Source organism: Nothobranchius furzeri, unplaced genomic scaffold (genome assembly GCF_043380555.1).
Source record: "Nothobranchius furzeri strain GRZ-AD unplaced genomic scaffold, NfurGRZ-RIMD1 Scf221, whole genome shotgun sequence".
NCBI lineage: Eukaryota > Metazoa > Chordata > Actinopteri > Cyprinodontiformes > Nothobranchiidae > Nothobranchius > Nothobranchius furzeri.
In genome coordinates this window covers 1-7500 of record NW_027223237.1, presented here as the reverse complement: position 1 = coordinate 7500, position 7500 = coordinate 1, and positions in this window count along the sequence as shown.

Genomic DNA, 7500 nt, shown 5'->3' with positions numbered 1-7500 from the left:
TGATCCTGGGTGCGATGGTGTTGAGTGTGGGTGGGAGAAGGCTGCGGGGCTGGGGGAGCCTGATGCTGGGTGTGATGGTGTTGAGTGAGGGTGGGAGAAGTCTTCGGGGATGGTGGAGCCTGATCCTGGGTTCGGTGGTGTTGAGTGTGGGTGGGAGAAGGCTGCGGGCATGGGGATGCCTGATGAGCCTGGATGTGATGCTGGTGAGAGAGGGGACAGGGCAGAGGCCGGCTGGACGTGCAGCGGGCAGGGGGAAACTTGAGCCTGGGTGGGTGGTTGTGCATCCAGGGCGGGCAGGGAGAGGTGAGACGTGGGCCTGGGCTGGTCGTCAGCGGTTCACCACAGGCAGCTGGTGGCGGTGTGGCTGAGCAGAAGCCTCCAGCAGGTGATGGCGGGGTGGGGGAGCAGCAGCCAGCCTCAAGCAGCCAGCCTCCAGCTGCTGATGGTGGGGTGGAGGAACAGAAGCCTCCAGCTGGTGATGTCAGGGTGGAGGAGCAGCAGCCAGCCTCCAACGGCTGATGGTGGGGTGGAGGAGCTGCAGCCAGCCTCCAGCAGCTGATGGCGGGGTGCAGGAGCAGCAGCCAGCCTCCAGCTGGTGATGGCGGGGTGAAGGAGCTGCAGCCAGCCACCAGCAGCTGATGGCGGGGTGCAGGAGCAGCAGCCAGCCACCAGCAGCTGATGGCGGGGTGGAGGAGCTGCAGCCAGCGTCCAGCAGCTGATGGTTGGGTGGTGGAGGAGCAGCAGCCAGCCTCCAGCAGCTGCTGGCGGGGTGCAGGAGCAGCAGCCAGCCTCCAGCAGCTGGTGGCGGGGTGGAGGAGCAGAAGCCAGCCTCCAGCAGCTGATGGCGGGGTGCAGGAGCAGAAGCCAGCCTCCAGCTGGTGATGGCGGGGTGAAGGAGCTGCAGCCAGCCTCCAGCAGCCAGCCTCCAGCTGGTGATGGCGGGGCGGAGGAGCAGGCAGCCTCCATCAGCTGATGGCGGGGTGTAGGAGCAGCAGCCAGCCTCCAGCTGGTGATGGCGGGGAGGAGGAGCAGCAGCAGCCAGCCTCCAGCAGCCAGCCAGCCTCCAGCAGCTGATGGCGGTGTGTGGGAGCAGCAGCCAGCCTCCAGCGGCCAGCCAGCCTCCAGCAGCTGATGGCGGGGTGGAGGAGCTGCAGCCAGCGTCCATCAGCTGATGGCGGGGTGGAAGAGCAGCAGGCAGCCTCCAGCTGGTGATGGCGGGGTGGAGGAGCTGCAGCCAGCGTCCAGCAGCTGATGGCGGGGTGCAGGAGCAGCAGCCAGCCTCCAGCAGCTGATGGCGGGGTGGAGGAGCTGCAGCCAGCCTCCAGCAGCCAGCCTCCAGCTAGTGATGGCGGGGTGGAGAAGCAGGCAGCCTCCGTCAGCTGATGGCGGGGTGGAGGAGCAGAAGCCAGCCTCCAGCAGCTGATGGCGGGGTGCAGGAGCTGCAGCCAGCGTCCAGCAGCTGATGGTGGGGTGGAGGAGCTGCAGCCAGCCTCCAGCAGCCAGCCTCCAGCTAGTGATGGCGGGGTGGAGAAGCAGGCAGCCTCCGTCAGCTGATGGCGGGGTGGAGGAGCAGAAGCCAGCCTCCAGCAGCTGATGGCGGGGTGCAGGAGCTGCAGCCAGCGTCCAGCAGCTGATGGTGGGGTGGAGGAGCTGCAGCCAGCGTCCAGCAGCTGATGGTGGGGTGGAGGAGCTGCAGCCAGCCTCCAGCAGCCAGCCTCCAGCAGCTGATGGCGGGGTGCAGGAGCAGCAGCCAGCCTCCAGCAGCTGATGGCGGGGTGCAGGAGCAGCAGGCAGCCTCCAGCAGCTGATGGCGGGGTGGAGGAGCAGAAGCCAGCCTCCAGCAGCTGATGGCGGGGTGCAGGAGCTGCAGCCAGCGTCCAGCAGCTGATGGTGGGGTGGAGGAGCTGCAGCCAGCGTCCAGCAGCTGATGGTTGGGTGGAGGAGCAGCAGCCAGCCTCCAGCAGCCAGCCTCCAGCTAGTGATGGCGGGGTGGAGAAGCAGGCAGCCTCCATCAGCTGATGGCGGGGTGGAGGAGCAGAAGCCAGCCTCCAGCTGGTGATGGCGGGGTGCAGGAGCTGCAGGCAGCCTCCAGCAGCTGATGGCGGGGTGCAGGAGCTGCAGGCAGCCTCCAGCAGCTGATGGCGGGGTGGAGGAGCTGCAGCCAGCGTCCAGCAGCTGATGGTGGGGTGGAGGAGCTGCAGCCAGCGTCCAGCAGCTGATGGTTGGGTGGAGGAGCAGCAGCCAGCCTCCAGCAGCTGATGGCGGGGTGCAGGAGCAGCAGCCAGCCTCCAGCAGCTGATGGCGGGGTGGAGGAGCTGCAGCCAGCCTCCAGCAGCCAGCCTCCAGCTAGTGATGGCGGGGTGGAGAAGCAGGCAGCCTCCATCAGCTGATGGCGGGGTGGAGGAGCAGAAGCCAGCCTCCAGCTGGTGATGGCGGGGTGCAGGAGCTGCAGGCAGCCTCCAGCAGCTGATGGCGGGGTGGAGGAGCTGCAGCCAGCCTCCAGCAGCCAGCCTCCAGCTAGTGATGGCGGGGTGGAGAAGCAGGCAGCCTCCATCAGCTGATGGCGGGGTGGAGGAGCAGAAGCCAGCCTCCAGCAGCTGATGGCGGGGTGCAGGAGGTGCAGGCAGCCTCCAGCAGCTGATGGCGGGGTGCAGGAGCAGCAGGCAGCCTCCAGCAGCTGATGGCGGGGTGCAGGAGCTGCAACCAGCCTCCAGCTGGTGATGGCGGGGTGGAGGAGCTGCAGCCAGCCTCCAGCAGCCAGCCCCCAGCAGCTGATGGCGGGGTGGAGGAGCAGAAGCCAGCCTCCAGCAGCTGATGGTGGGGTGCAGGAGCTGCAGCCAGCCTCCAGCAGCCAGCCTCCAGCTGGTGATGGCGGGGTGGAGGAGCAGCAGCAGACAGCCTCCAGCAGCCAGCCAGCCTCCAGGAGCTGATGGCGGTGTGTGGGAGCAGCAGCCAGCCTCCAGCGTTCAGCCAGCATCCATCAGCTGATGGCGGTGTGAAGGAGCTGCAGCCAGCCTCCAGCAGGTCATGGTGGGGTGGAGGAGCAGCAGCCAGCCTCCAGCAGCTGATGGCGGGTTGCAGGAGCTGCAGCCAGCCTCCAGCAAATGATGGCGGGGTGCAGGAGCTGCAGGCAGCCTCCAGCAGCTGATGGCGGGGTGCAGGAGCAGCAGGCAGCCTCCAGCTGCTGATGACGGGGTGCAGGAGCTGCAACCAGCCTCCAGCTGGTGATGGTGGGGTGGAGGAGCTGCAGCCAGCCTCGAACAGCTGATGGCAGGGTGCAGGAGCAGCAGCCAGCCTCCAGCAGCTGATGGCGGGGCGCAGGAGCTGCAGGCAGCCTCCAGCAGCTGATGGCGGGGTGCAGGAGCAGCAGCCAGCCTCCAGCTGGTGATGGCGGGGTGAAGGAGCTGCAGCCAGCCACCAGCAGCTGATGGCGGGGTGAAGGAGCTGCAGCCAGCCACCAGCAGCTGATGGCGGGGTGGAGGAGCTGCAGCCAGCGTCCAGCAGCTGATGGTTGGGTGGTGGAGGAGCAGCAGCCAGCCTCCAGCAGCTGATGGCGGGGTGCAGGAGCAGCAGCCAGCGTCCAGCAGCTGATGGTTGGGTGGAGGAGCAGCAGCCAGCCTCCAGCAGCTGCTGGCGGGGTGCAGGAGCAGCAGCCAGCCTCCAGCAGCTGATGGCGGGGTGCAGGAGCTGCAGGCAGCCTCCAGCAGCTGATGGCGGTGTGCAGGAGCTGCAGCCAGCCTCCAGCAGCTGATGGCGGGGTGCAGGGGCTGCAGGCAGCCTCCAGCAGCTGATGGCGGGGTGCAGGAGCTGCAACCAGCCTCCAGCTGGTGATGGCGGGGTGGAGGAGCAGCAGCCAGCCTCCAGCAGCCAGCCTCCAGCTGCTGATGGCGGGGTGGAGGAACAGAAGCCTCCAGCAGCTGATGGCAGGGTGCAGGAGCAGCAGCCAGCCTCCAGCTGGTGATGGCGGGGTGGAGGAGCTGAAACCTGGGTCGGACCTGGTCTGCAGCAGGGCCCATTACCACTCAGAAGCTGATGGCAGTGTGTGTTTAGGTCCCTGCGGGGTGGATGAGCTGAAACCTGGGTCAGACTTGGTGTGCAGCAGGGCTCAGCACCCTCCAGAAGCCGATGACAGTGTGTCTTTAACTCCCTGCCTGGTGGGAGAGCTGAAAGCTGGGTCGGACCTGGTCTTTAGCAGAGCTCAGCAGCCTCCAGAAGCTGATGGCAGTGTGTGTTTCATCCCCTGCGGGGTGGGAGAGCTGAAACGTGGGTCGGACCTGGTCTGCAGCAGGGCCCATCACCATCCAGAAGCTGACGGCGGTGTGTGTTTAAGTCCCTGCGGGGTGGGAGAGCCATAACCTGGGTCGGACCTGGTCTGCAGCAGAGCTCAGCAGCCTCCAGAACCTGATGGCAGTGTGTCTTTAATCCACTGCGGGGTGCAGGAGCTGAAACCTGGGTCGGACCTGGTCTGCAGCAGGGCTCAGCAGCCAGCAGAAGGTGACGGCAGTGTGTGTTTAGTTCCCTGCGGGGTGCAGGAGCTGAAACCTGGGTCGGACCTGGTCTGCAGCAGAGCTCAGCAGCCAGCAGAAGGTGATGGCAGTGTGTGTTTAAGTCCCTGCCTGGTGGGAGAGCTGAAACCTGGGTCGGACCTGGTCTATAGAAGAGCTCAGCAGCCTCCAGAAGCTGATGGCAGTGTGTGTGTTTTGGTCCCTGCGGGGTGCAGGAGCAGGAACCCGGGTCGGACCTGGTCTATAGCGGAGCTCAGCAGCCTCCAGCAGCTGATGGCAGTGTGTGTTTAATTCCCTGCCTGGTGGGAGAGCTGTAACCCGGGTCGGACTTGGTCTGCAGCAGGGCCCATCACCATCCAGAAGCTGATGGCAGTGTGTCTTTAATTCCCTGCGGGGTGGAGGAGCAGAAACCTGGGTCGGACCTGGTCTATAGCAGAGCTCAGCAGCCTCCAGAAGCTGATGGCAGTGTGTGTTCAAGTCCCTGCGGGGTGGGAGAGCTGAAACCTGGGTCGGACCTGGTCTATAGAAGAGCTCAGCAGCCTCCAGCAGCTGATGGCAGTGTGTGTTTAAGTCCCTGCGGGGTGGGAGAGCTATATCCCGGGTCGGACCTGGTCTATAGCAGAGCTCAGCAGCCTCCAGCAGCTGATGGCAGTGTGTGTTTAAGTCCCTGCGGGGTGGGAGAGCTGAAACCTCGGTCGGACCTGGTCTATGGCAGAGCTCAGCAGCCTCCAGAAGCTGATGGCAGCGTGCCTCTAAGTCCCTGCCTGGTGGGAGAGCTGAAACCTGGGTCGGACATGGTCTGCAGCAGGGCTCGGCAGCCTCCAGCAGCTGATGGCAGTGTGTCTTTAAGTCCCTGCCTGGTGGGAGAGCTGAAACCTGGGTCGGACCTGGTCTATAGCAGAGCTCAGCAGCCTCCAGCAGCTGATGGCAGTGTGTGTTTAAGTCCCTGCCTGGTGTGAGAGCTGAAACCTGGGTCGGACCTGGTCTATAGAAGAGCTCAGCAGCCTCCAGCAGCTGATGGCAGTGTGTCTTTAAGTCACTGCCTGGTGGGAGAGCTGAAACCTGGGTCGGACCTGGTCTATAGTAGAGCTCAGCAGCCTCCAGCAGCTGATTGCAGTGTGTGTTTAAGTCCCTGCCTGGTGGGAGAGCTGATATCCGGGTCGGACCTGGTCCACAGCAGGGCCCATCACCCTCCAGAAGCTGGTGGCAGTGTGTGTTTAAGTCCCTGCGGGGTGCAGGAGCAGAAACCTGGGTGGGACCTGGTCTGCAGCAGAGCTCGGCAGCCTCCAGCAGCTGATGGCAGTGAGTGTTTAAGTCCCTGCGGGGTGGGAGAGCTATATCCCGGGTCAGACCTGGTCTAAAGCAGGGCCCATCACCCTCCAGAAGCTGGTGGCAGTGTGTGTTTAAGTCCCTGCGGGGTGGAGGAGCAGAAACCTGGGTCGGACCCGGTCTACAGCAGAGCTCAGCAGCCCCCAGAAGCTGATGGCAGTGTGTGTGTGTGTGTGTGTGTTTAAGTCTCTGCCTGGTTGGAGAGCCGATACCTGGGTCGGACCTGGTCTGCAGCAGGGCTCAGCAGCCTCCAGAAGCTGATGGCAGTGTGTCTTTCATTCCCTGCGGGGTGCAGGAGCAGAAACCTGGGTCGGACCTGGTCTATAGCGGAGCTCAGCAGCCTCCAGCAGCTGATGGCAGTGTGTGTGTTAAAGACCCTGCGGGGTGGGAGAGCTGAAACCTGGGTCGGACCTGGTCTGCAGCAGGGCTCAGCAGCCCCCAGAAGCTGATGGCTGTGTGTGTTTAAGTCCCTGCGGGGTGGGAGAGCTGAAACCTGGGTCGGACCTGGCCCGCAGCAGGGCCCATCACCCTCCAGAAGCTGATGGCGGTGTGGGTTTAAGTCCCTGCGGGGTTGAGGAGCTGAAACCTGGGTCGGACCTGGTCTGCAGCAGGGCCCATCACCATCCAGAAGCTGATGGCTGTGTGTGTTTAAGTCCCAGGGGGGTGGGAGAGCCATAACCTGGGTCGGACCTGGTCTGCAGCAGGGCTCAGCAGCCTCCAGTTGCAGATGGCAGTGTGTGTTTAGTTCCCTGCGGGGTGCAGGAGCTGAAACCTGGGTCGGACCTGGTCTATAGCAGAGCTCAGCAGCCTCCAGAAGCTGATGGCAGTGTGTCTTCAATTCCCTGCGGGGTGCAGGAGCTGATACCTGGGTCGGACCTGGTCTGCAGCAGGGCCCATCACCATCCAGACGCTGATGGCAGTGTGTGTTTAAGTCCTAGTGGGCTGCAGGAGCTGAAACCTGGGTCGGACCTGCTCTATAGTAGAGCTCAGCAGCCTCCAGAAGCTGATGGCAGTGTGTCTTTAAGTCCCTGCGGGGTGGGATAGCTGAAACCTGGGTCGGACCTGGTCTGCAGCAGGGCCCATCACCATCCAGACGCTGATGGCAGTGTGTGTTTAAGTCCTAGTGGGCTGCAGGAGCTGAAACCTGGGTCGGACCTGCTCTATAGTAGAGCTCAGCAGCCTCCAGAAGCTGATGGCAGTGTGTCTTTAAGTCCCTGCGGGGTGGGATAGCTGAAACCTGGGTCGGACCTGGTCTGCAGCAGGGCCCATCACCCTCCAGAAGCTGTTGGCAGTGTGTCTTCCATTCCTAGTGGGGCAGGGGAGCAAAGACCTGGGCAGAGGAGCGCCTGTCTGCATCCGATCCGGCCCCTCAGCAGCCCGCCGTGAGCCTTAGAGAACCCCCCCCCCCCCCCAGCGGGCTCCAGGAACCGGGCCCTGCGTCGGACCCAGCTCAGTAAGGCCCTCCCTCGGGCCCTGCAGCAGGTGGCCCCGTCTATGCAGTCGAAAACCCCGCGAAAATCGGTGTAGAAACGCCCGAGAGGCGTGGTGCGGTTCCCCCGGCCGGTACCGGGTCCGGACCGGTCCGGAAGTCCACCCAGAACACTGCCTGGGGCTTCTGGGCGGCTCCCCAGGCGCAGGCAGTCGAAAACCGCGTGAAAATCGGTTA